The 12,602-nt window shown below is 32.0% G+C and overlaps 1 protein-coding gene across 1 annotated transcript in view; it reads right to left on the reverse strand.

Moving 5' to 3' along the window:
- LOC124358513 (fat-like cadherin-related tumor suppressor homolog) overlaps positions 1-12,602 on the reverse strand; it is a 733,849-nt gene that overhangs the window by 542,585 nt on the left and 178,662 nt on the right.

The following is a 12,602-nucleotide window of genomic DNA, read 5'->3' on the forward strand; positions in this document are numbered from 1 at the left end:
TTCTGCCGTAGAGTACCTATTGCCTTGATATCGTCCTACTGTGGAAACACAATCCGTTCTAGCATTTGTTTTCTGCCGTATAGTACCCATTGCCTTGATGTCATCCTACTGTCGAAACACAATCCGTTCTAATATTTGTTTTCTGCCGTAGAGTACCCATTGCCTTGATGTCATCCTACTGTGGAAACACAATCCGTTCTAGCATTTGTTTTCTGCCGTATAGTACCCATTGCCTTGATGTCATCCTACTGTGGAAACACAATCCGTTCTAGCGTTTGTTTTCTGCCGTAGAGTACCCATTGCCTTGATGTCATCCTACTGTGGAAACAGAATCCGTTCTAGCATCTGTTATCTGCCGTAGAGTACCCATTGCCTTGATGCCATGCTACGTTGAAAACACAATCTGTTCTAGCATCCGTTTTCTGCCGTAGAGTACCCATTGCCTTGATGTCATCTTACTGTGAAAAAATAAACCGTTCTAGCATCTGTTTTCTGTTGCAATTTGTAGGGAGTCGAGTGTGGTGACTGTTGTAATATTATTGCGCTCTATGTCAAACAGGTCTATCAATGTTATAAAATAAAACTTAACAGTAGACAAAAGTTTATAACGAATAAGAGCAATACCTAGATAAGCTAACTTCAATTTCAGTATACGACAGTGTATCATTCTGAGTGTCGCACATGTTATAAAACACTTAAGAAAAGAGAAATAAATAAAGGAGTAGATAGCATAAATACGGTATGTCATAAATGATGTTATGTAGCTTCGATATGACGCCTCTTTTAGATGTAACATCTATCTTAGAACAGCGAAACAGGACTATACAATTCGGAATTTTCGATATAAACATCGATTAGCACAGAAAAACTATATTAGATTACTCTAAAGATAAGTTTTAGATTACAGTAAAATATATATATATTTTTACATCAGCTAACTGATCAAATAAAAATTAGATGAGTTATCGAGTGATAGGTTTCAATGACGGTTAGCCAAATTGCATGCTTTGAGATATACTATAACAAAACTCAGTGTTGCCTATAAAGAAATGAATCGTAATACAAAATTTCAAGTTTATATATCAGTTAGTTAACGAGATATTGTGACAGACAGGCAGAAATAAAATCTTTCAAGGCCCTCAAGAGATGAGCTACGCTAACGCTCAGCATATCAGGGATGGTATTCAGTAGACATATATAGTGTGATGAAAGTTAGTGCCAAATAATTGTATACAAGAAAAGTTATTATCACGCTGACTGAATTGTATCCATAATCACCAACTTATATAGGGAACTAATCTTTTTATAAGGCACGTTTTCTCTGTAGACATAAATGCACGGTATGTCTATTTATAGTAATTTAATAAAATTGAAATTATTAAAAGATTCTAAACTTTTATTTATAATAAAATAACCTCTTTTGAAGGTAAACGACAAATGCGATAGAAGAATCCTTGTATTGTGTAAAATAAAGTTTATGAGTAGTTTATAATTCAATATTTCGATAAATCGAGACGATAACATACTAAAAAGTATCTTGGGACGCATCACGATGCCTGGGATGTTGTATTGTTTCTGAGTATGTGAAGCTAAAGGACAGACAACCGTTCGCCTCCCTGTACAAGTATTTTGATTGCCCGAGGCAAGCCTTTGTTTGCACAAGCAGCTTTATCCGCCAGGATCATATTGTCTTGCCGACCTGCGTGAAGCGATGTGATCTATACCGGTTTACTTATCTGCAATATATTACAAGATGCGACCGCGTAGCTGGCAGAATTGATCAACTGGATATCTGTATTTAAACGTACTAATTTACTACGAAACTGTAGTGTTTTCAGATTTTGATAATAAAAATGGATATACATAGTGTACAAAAGTAGGGAAATACTTTAAGATATGGTTTAATACGTGAAAATAAAGAAAAAAGTTCCTCTAACGCTTGTATTTTCCTTCGTTTAGCGTCTGTCTGTCTGTCTGGGTTTTAAAAAGTTATAATTATTGAAGGTGATTTTGCATATCTGTATTTTCCTTTCTGCTAGAGAAATATATTATTATTGATGGTTTAAAAAATACAACAACATAAGCATATTAAAGTAAAATTTAATTTGAACTGGATTTAAATTAAAAAAAGACTTGTATTATATACTACTGACTAAAATAAATTTCAGAAGAGAAACAAACACATTATTCCCTTATTAGTCATCCAATCGTAATAAACGAAATATTATTACTAACTGTATTTTCAAAGTTTGTATAATATTTTATCTAAAACACTTTAATATAACCACCATTTTGAAAGTATTATTCCAAACACTACAACGTAAAACCCAATGGACAAGTGTTAAAGGAGCTTTTATTGTTTTTTTTTTCAAATACCAAACCTTATCCTAAACTATTTTACCACATTTTGTAAACTTCCCGATATACGATTATTACCCCCTCACGTAAGTTATTAACTTAAAGTTGTTTATATAGTGAAGTAGCAGCACAAATTTAGATAAGAGATCACACATACAACTTGCCGATAGGTTAGAAAAATTAAAAAAGTGCTCATAATTTATTCATGTGAATATCGTTCAATACTTCGGACTCAACTTACAAGAACTCGTGGATTTAAACTTAACTCGGACAAAACAAAACGTACAATAATAGCTCACTCTCGACTACTGAACACGTTAAAAACGTACAGAATATAACAATGAACTGAATATCGATACCGTACTGCAGCAATGTTAGAAGTTTGGGACGTACTATTACTTACTATACACCACGATGGACTAGTCTGGCAACATAACAAGTACTTGTAAAACAGTTTTTTCGCAATGCTCTCGTTCAAGAAAATGCAACGTATTCCATATTAAATTGTTACTTTTATGTCCATACTTTAACTACTGCAACTTTGCAACTAATGACATGACTATGGTTTTGGGCAACAAACTCCAGAGAATCCAAAGTTATCGCATTAGATTTTTGTTTGATTTTCAAAATATGACTGTATTATCTTATTATTTTCACATATCAATATTAAAATTAAATATACGTTATATAAAGTTTTTAAAAGTGGGTTCCACAATATTTCCCAACTATTTTAAATGTATTTGTAACATAAAAGCGCAATAAATACCTGCCTGGATAATCTATGTTACGGATACTATGTCTATAACAACATCAATATTTAATAAATCCTTCATTGTTACGGCATGCAAAACTTGGAATTCCATATTAAATAGCATTAAAAACTTTAAATCCAGCTTTTATCACTTCCTTTCAAATAAGGCGTTACTTAACGGGTCTTTACGTTTAAGAATTGAGCCACCCCCTCTCCAAAAAAATCCCGTCACATTTTCGCAAATCAAACAAAAATGTTATGTAATAATTTTTTATCTTCTGGAGTTTGTTGCTCACAACCATAGTCATGTCATTAATTAAGGAGTTGCGTTAGTTAAAGTATGGAAATAAAATTAACAATTTAATATGGAATATGTTGTATTTTCTTCAATGAGAGCTTTTCGAAAAAAGACTGTTTTACAAGTACTTGCAACATAGTCAGACTGGTCCATCGTGGAGTATAGTAATACGTGGAGTATAGGCTGTTCAACATGTTTAAATGTAAAAATCCATTAAGTGTCATGATGAAAGGTCCTCATTTTGAAAAAAATAAAAAAAAACAGTGGAAACTAGAGCTTTCTATTTTAACCAAGAACAAAATAGCAGAGCTAATTGCTTTATTAATAAATCAGTAGTTTAATGACTTTTTAATGTCCTTAAAATACTTTTTTATTCCAAAACTTTCGGCAAATATACCCAGGTTTAGGTATACTTAACAATTAACAATTAATGGGTTAGCAAATTATTAAGACGCATGCGACATGCAAAGTCAAAATATTTGTAATACTTTGTTTGGAACTAAAATATAGAATTGCATTCATTAATATACACAGAATGATTTAAAGTATAATAAAAATTTGGATTATGAGTTAACTTTGACACTGCGGATGAGGGGTGGGCACCACAAAACCGCTGTACCGCACCTCCACAACACTCGCCTCCGCCTCTCCACAACTCTGGTAATTTTAACTACCACAAATCTCGTGTTCATTCTTTGGCAACGTAAATTACAAACCTTCAATACAACCGCTTCAATAGAACAAAGATCTTTTTGATGGTATGCCACTATACTTTAATCCTGGATACAAAGATCTGAAATACTAATTTCAGTTAACCATTGTGCAACACATCAGAAACTGTGGTTCAGTTTGGTCTCCTTTTAAGATTGAAGTTTCATTCCAACAAAAAATGCTCGCGATGTAGACTAAATAACATAGTAATTTGAAAGATTGACCGATAACCGGTGGAAGACACTTGCAATTGCGCAAGTCGGAAGTTTCCACACCGGCCAACTGTATGTGGCAATCGGCCTTGTAAGATCACTGAACTCTTCGGTGGCACTTGTTCAATCTTGTTTTTACAGACATCTTCTTACGCCAAGAACGTTGCTTATCGACAACTAATTAACTAAGTTGTACAACTTCAGATTCTCCCCTCTTTTGGGATATCAATGCGAGTACTTATGATAATATAACAGGACGTTAAAGAAGATTTGGAGGTCTGCGAAGACAAAAATTTCCTTATGTCGTCAGGCAGAGTAGAGGGCCTAACAAATAACCTCCTCTTCTGATTACAGTCATAAATTTATGACTAAAGACAATATACCATACTGACATGTCCTATATAATAATATAGTCTGATATGTAGTAGGATAATCTGGGTCACACTGGTCAATCTACAATGAATTTCTTTCTGTACGCGCAATCTCCTCTTCAAACTCCAAGTCATCATACATTTGTCCTAATTTCGAAAATATTTAACAACTAATTCAATCACAGCAAGGAGTATTAAAAAAATCATAAAATTCCTACGTAACTCAGGGTTATATATGTCAAATTAACATCGAATATGAGGATTTACCAAGACCATAACGCCATCACGGCAGGAACATTCTAAACCAGAGAAAAAACTCACTGCATGCGCTGGTCCCTTTACGAGGCAGTTATGCAAAATAACTTTACCAAGATCAAATAAGTTTTAAGAATTTACACAAGCATGCTAATTATTCGTAGTATAAATATAAAATAATTATAAACCTTTTAACATTTTTTGTATGTTTTATTGTACAATGTACATTTCGAACTCATTATCAGGTACTTGTAAAGTAAATGAAGTAAATAAATAATTGAAACCAAATTTTCATATGTTTTTAAGTTCCTTGGTGGCTACATTTTTTTTATTTAATCTTATATGTGATTAATTTATATAATTTAGCATTCTTTTGAATAATACATTTTTGTTAGAAAATCTTTGTAATTTAATAATACATTAGGATTAATTTGGTACTTTCGTAAATTTCAAAATGTTCTAAAGTTGACAAAAGTTAATTTTTGGCATGTGTGTAAAATATCAAGATAGTTTTCAATGTTTGTGTATGTAGTGCCAGTGTTATTTAAATGGTCAGCATATTTTGAATTTGATGATGTCTTAAATGCTTTAATATGTTCATTAAATCTAATTTTGAAGGATCGGTCGGTTTGTCTAATATAGTGGTTTAGACAATATTTGCAATTTAATTTTGATATTCCATATTGTTAAATGTTGTTTTTGGTTTGTTGAATTACTTTTGTTTTTTTATTATAAGACCAAGGTTTTTAAAAGTTTTGAAAGCCAATAATTATCCTTGTTAATAAAACGATTTGTAATTTTGTGGCAATGTTTACCAAGGTAATCTCATGAAATGTATTTCAGATCTTCTTCTTTCTTGTCATTTTCTTTCTTTGTATGGTTCTTCGATAATACATGACGTGAAGGATTACGAATGGTATCACCACTGTCTGGACTATTGGCTGATATATTCGTCGACAAAATAGAAGACAAATTCATATTAAGTGATAAAAAGAAACACAAATGATTTAATATTACATATATCTTGATGATATAATGCGTCTATTCAAAGGAAATGAAAGGAAAATAGACATGTTCAAAAAAATACTTATACCAGATCCATCCTAATCTTAATTTTACAAGTGAAAATGAAGAAAATAATGCAATAACTACCTCGATATGACTATAACCAACATTAACAAAATGCACAATTTCAAAATTTACAGAAAACCAACATACACATATTTGGTTATTCCTTCCTCATCAATTCATCCACGTCACCAAAAATGGCTGTGATCAAATCAATTCATCCGTAGATTATACAAAATCCCAATGAAAACTGAAGATTTTGATTAAGAATTAAATATTATTAAATTCATCGCCCAAAATAATGGATACAAACCAACCATGATTGATGTATTATCGAAGAACCATACAAAGAAAGAAAATAAGAAGAAAGATGAAAAGATCTGAAATACATTCGATGAGATTACCTTGGTAAACATTGCCACAAAATTACAAATCGTTTTATAAACTAAGGATATCAATTGGCTTTCAGAACTTCTCAAAACCTTGGTCTTATAATCAAAACCACAAGTAATTCAACAAACCAAAAACAAAATTTAACAATATTGGAATATAAAAATTAAATTGTAATGATTTTCAAAACCATTATATTGGACAAACCGACCGATACTTCAAAATTAGATTTAATAAACATATAAAAGCATTGAAGACGTCATCAAATTCAAAATATGTTGACCATTTAAATAACATCGGCACTACATACAGAAACATTGAAAACAATCTTAACAAGTTTTACACACATGCCAAGAAGTGACCTATTGTCAACTTTAGAACATTTTTAAATAAACAAAAGTGCCAAAATTAATAGTAATGTACTATTAAAAGGTTTTCTAACAACAAATATATTATTCGACAGACTGTTAAACTATATAAATTGATCACATATAACATTAAATAGAAATATTTAGCCACCAAGGTACTTCAAAACATATGTCAGTTTGGTTTCAATATTATTTATTTACTTCCTTTAACTTAACATACAACTACCTGATGATGAGTTCATTGAATTCGAAATACAAATTGTACAATAAAATATAGAAAAAGTGTTAAAAGGTTTATTATGGTATATTAATGTATAAAAATTTTGGAGGCTACATTTCTAATATTCCTAGTAAATTCCTACATGGGGTTTTCAGGTTATGCGTTGGCGAAAGTACGGTATATCTCGGGAGTGACATCAAGTCATGACAAGAGATTTACTTGGTAGCCTAGGTATCCCGTATTGCCAGATGCATGTATCGAATACTAGGAATATTTAAGTTCTTATGTGTTGGAATATATCTTAAAAATTATTGTTTCTTCAAAACTTCCACTAAGTTACTTAAAACAAAAAGCAAAGTTCAAAACATGTTGACTTTAACTTTTTAATGGAGACATAATTCATTCTGTGATCAGGCAATTTTGAAGATGCTCTTTCTCCCAATAAAGCTAAGTGCAGGTAAGCCTTCGTCATTAATCTAGCAGCTGGGGACCAGAGTTTCTAAGTACCTTCTAAATAAGAAATGATACGATCTCCGCCGAAACCCTTTATTTATTCACAATTTGTTTCTCAAAACTCTATTTCTCTTACTAATAATTATGTAACCTCATGTGTTACTCATGTACAGCTCTTAGTAACAACATGTAAACTAAGACATATCGCATCTTATTACATAATAATAATGAAATTCAGAAATACATGTAACAACATGTTACTAAGGACTATACGTACAATGTTATCTTTGGTCTGCCAAATAATTTGAGTACATTTTAGGGTTTCAAAAATATAAGAAATCCATTACCATTTAATATATCCATGACGTCTTAAAAAAATTATTATAAAAATAAAAATCCTTCAAAAGGACATATAAATAATAAAGTCTTAAACGTTTCCAGGAAATAAACGAATATACTTGAGCTGGAAAAGTCGTTATGTGGGTAGTTGTAGAGCAATGAAAACGTTATGGCACTGCTGTAACGTTATACGTACCAGTGATATTGCAAAGACGCGACCATGAAATCGATGTGTTGATTATAGATTGTCCTTCGCAAATGTATCGAACGTTTAATATACTAAAACTGTAATTAAAGTAACCTAGCAGATGAAAAGTGTAGTGTTTAAAGAAGTAACTAAGCATGCCTTTTCCTAGACTAGCTGATTTTTGTAGCTAGTTTTTCGGTTTTTATACTTCAGTATCTATTTGGAGGGGGGGAATTATTTTACTCCGTCCTGTTAAGAGAAATGTATGCTTAACATTTAACTAATTAGATATGTTATAACTTTACTACGCGAATACACACCAAAACACCATTTGGAACTCCTAAAAATTTGGAAAAGAATACACTAAGTAATACATTAGGAATATTCGAGGATCAGTGTTAAAGCCTTAAGTAATAATGTAATTAAAAATTAAATAAATTAAATAGTAATGTAATTCAAAATTATACTACATCTTAACTACAATATTTTACGACCCTCTGTGAATAAACTGAATTATGAAGATTTTAAGGACAGAAGTGAAAGGTTTCAGCTGAAAATATTATCGTGTTTACCGATCAAAGTATGGCCCTAAGACAGAATAGTGTATAACGCTTAGTTAGTGATAAAAAGCTTCAATAGAGGAACTTGCCTTCAATGAGATCCAAGTTCAATTTTTGATGTATTTTCCTTCTCATTGCAATAGTTCAAGAAGACTAATTTACCTTTGGTAAAGATTGCCTCATTACCATATACTCTACTTCCAAATATGGACAAAAATAAATGAGATCAAAGCATATAATTGCAGAAACAAACCTTTTATATTTATCCGATAATGAAGTGTACTATACAGAGATAAAGACTACATTTCAGATGCCAGTTGCCTTGCCAACTAACGCGTGTCAGTCTAGAGACAAGTGCCAGGTTTCTGATTTCATAGCTGGTAGTAGCGCACTACACCCTTATCAAGAATATTTTCTAACATCAACTATACTTAAAGTAGTTTATAAATTCTATTGTTCACGACTCACCTTGACGGACCTTTGTCTAAAACAATTGATGTGGAGTACTGCTGTTAAAGGACGTGTTGTATTAATTAATAATTCTTTCGAACCACCTAAACAGCTTAGCCAATGGCACAGTGTTGTGGTAAAGGCGGTATTCCATGATAACAGAATAAAGCAACGTGGCTGCTGCTTGGGTGGTTTACCGCTGAGCGATGCTGTCCTTGCAAGCAACCCGCCTGCCCGGCCATTAGTGGTGGTTCGGAAGTCACAATGAAGCCGTTGATCGCCCTCGGTAATAAAGAAGGCTTCTTAGCCGTAACCGCGAGGTGATATAATACACTATTTAACATTTAACTTTAATTTTCAAAAGCTTATATATACTTTGTTTCATAATATAGTCTCTATTATTACCCTGACAACGATTTAAACATTAGCGCAATAACATTTTCCCATAACTTTCAGCAAGGATTTTGATGGCAAATGAATAAAGATCGTATATATTAGTACAATATATCATGAAACATGTTGTATCGTCAAGTAAATACATTTAAGATTTCGTCACTTATAATACTTGTTCATGATAAGGGAACTTCTAAATCAATATCTTACTACATTGAATAACTTCCAGTATTAGGTAGTTTTTTTTATATTTAAAACTTTTAAAGATAAATAAAACAGCTATAAAGTCTTAACCGCTGGGCATTTATCATCTTAATGAAGTTACTGGATAAACATTTATAAAAAAACTGACAAGATTCACTGGGCCAGTAACAAAAAGACTATCATTAACATCTAAATTCAAACTTTAAATAATTAGTTTGTAAATGTTCTCTAACCCTCTAAACTAAAAAGGTTATAAGCCCTAAGTACCTCAGTTGACAGTCATTTTTGTTTAAAAAATATTCTACTTAATTCCAAATATACTAATCTAGTGTGCCATTTCCGCCACCACATTGTTACAAAAGTAAATGTAATCGTCCTCTCTAACACGAATGAGAAGAAGTCCCCAAATACCTCGATGAGAAATGGGAGGTGCTTAATAATTTTCTATCTCATTACAACTAAGGGTAACGATATAAGAGTAGAATTTAGGGACCAAGGCATTGGTAAACAACGTTAATAGGTTAATAAAAGTTGTTTTAATTATACACTAAACCTGAGATGCAGGTAATTATGACAAAGTGTAATGTAATGGGGGACTCGGAACCTTCGTGTTTAAAGATTCAATTCAGGCCAGAAGTCACATAGCGGAGTAATGTTGGCCATTAGGCGGGTCGTAGCAAGCATCTCATCAAACTCGCTTTTGTTGTGAGATTGAACTTTACCTTTATACAACAATTACGTGACATGATCACGCTATACACTACTATACTCATGGTTTAGTTATGTGACTTGAAGAGTTAACTAAACTATTAACTTGATATCGGCTGTGCAAAGAAAAATCAATCAGTACATTACTGTAGATTGATGTAAGTGTAATTATTTGTATTTTGGTGAGAGATAAAGAAACCTAATACCCTCGAGAGTTCAAGGCATCGGGGTTTGAATAATGTCATTTCAGTCTATCTGTTCGTAGTATATCTCGAGAATGAACTGATCTATAGATTTGAAATTCTGCGTGAAGCTTGCATACAAAGCCAACGTCTAGTTCAATGATGGTGCATGTTAACCCATAAGATATCGCTGAATGCTTGCGAATATTTTACCATTGGTCCTACGGTATGGCAACGAAAAAATAGCAGAATAAATACATTCATCATATAAGATTTTACCGCATTACATAATAATTGCTTACATTCTTTCAAGATATGTATTATTTAAAATAGAAAATTAAGTTTCGTGCAAGGTTAGTAATAAATTTGGTAATGTAAGTATAAGTTAACACTGCATAACAATATCCATTTAAGACGTACTATTAAAATAAATCGCCTTCACTCACAAAATAATAGCGGCCATTATTTAAATCATACTTTATTGAAGTGGTGCTTGGGGGAGTTGATGTCTTCTGGAAGCGGTTAAGTCTATAAAGAAGCGGAACGTAACACGATAGTAAAACTCGAGTGGAAACAATAAGACATAACAGGAAACATATCCGTCTTTATGACGTCACCAGAAAGGAGCATGACGTTGTGGTTGGGGTTTTGTTGTAGCGGTCTACACGACCATCTGTGACTGTCAACCGGGGGACAAATATTTTATCTTGTGAATTCATTTTTGTGGACAAATATATTGATTTGTAGCTCTTACAGAATTATTGCTGGGATACCTTGGGATTGAATAAAGATAAAATACACAACAGAATATGAATGTTATTCTAACTTAGTTATAATATTAATGTACAACAGATTTTTCGCAAGAAATATAATTATAAATATTATGAATCCAACTCAATCAACGAGAGCGAGCAGAATGAAAACACTAGGGCCAGATGACAATTTCTGTGCGAAGGAAGGCAATGAATTATTCTGGTGAAAACATCGGATGAAGCGTACAGATGAAAACAACAGCGTGATTTTGGAATCTATCTGTTCGTTAATACAACATCCCGTTTTATCGCCACTGGCAATAACATTAATGGGATGAATAGATATGTACCATGGAACTTACAGTAGGTCGAATACATTGGGTAATACGTCTTTGATGAAAACTAAAATTTGTGGTTTTGTATAAGAAAGAAGAGTTGAGTAATATTTTAACCACTCTTATTTAATACAAGGCTTATTCGTTTATAAGTCTGTGAGATAAAGCCTTATAGTTTAATGACGCGATAATGCATTAATAGAAAATAACTTACTCTCATTTCTCAAAGGATCAGAAGATTTACTTATAAAATCGATGTTGTACTTTAGAAAGAGATGAATGAAATAGAGACTTTCCATCATTAACTACAGTCGCTAAGCGAGTTATCCATCTCCATTACCAGTAATAATGTTAAACTAGCTGAAGATAAACTGATTTGCGCTGAACACAAATGGCACAATTACACGTCTATTACCCTCTGTGTAATATTACAACAATCGGGAAACGCTACCATTCTACAGGTCTGTTGAAACAACCAATTTGCACATCACTCCAGCGCGTCACTTCATTTACTTTGATTCATCACCCGTAATCTTGTGCAACACAGGAGATTAGTACTGTAATTTGATTTGTAATCAGAAGCTTTTCCTCAAGGGCACGTTAACTTAAGTGATAAACTTGTAAAGAATAATAATTATACAGAGTATTTACGAACTCTTCCTTCCAAGACATAAAAAATTGTAATAATGAGTCCGAAATGCTTAGTTCATTATCTGCCTCTAAATATATATATATATATATATATATATATATATATATATATATATATATATATATATATATATATATATATATATATATATATTTAAGTTTTTATAACCACGCACCATAAAAATAGAGAAATCCCAAATAATTCTTGATCAACTTTATTCTGAGATATATCGTTTGTTTTGTTATAAAAATATCTCAAATTATTATTACCGTAAGTAAAACCTTGATAAAAACTTTTGCTTTCTAGGTTATTTCTGATCAAAGTTTTTTAATGGTCACAATTTCGATGTTAGAAAATAATACTGGTTTTCTTTGCCAATTACCCA

This window comes from Homalodisca vitripennis, chromosome 3 (genome assembly GCF_021130785.1).
Source record: "Homalodisca vitripennis isolate AUS2020 chromosome 3, UT_GWSS_2.1, whole genome shotgun sequence".
Lineage (NCBI taxonomy): Eukaryota > Metazoa > Arthropoda > Insecta > Hemiptera > Cicadellidae > Homalodisca > Homalodisca vitripennis.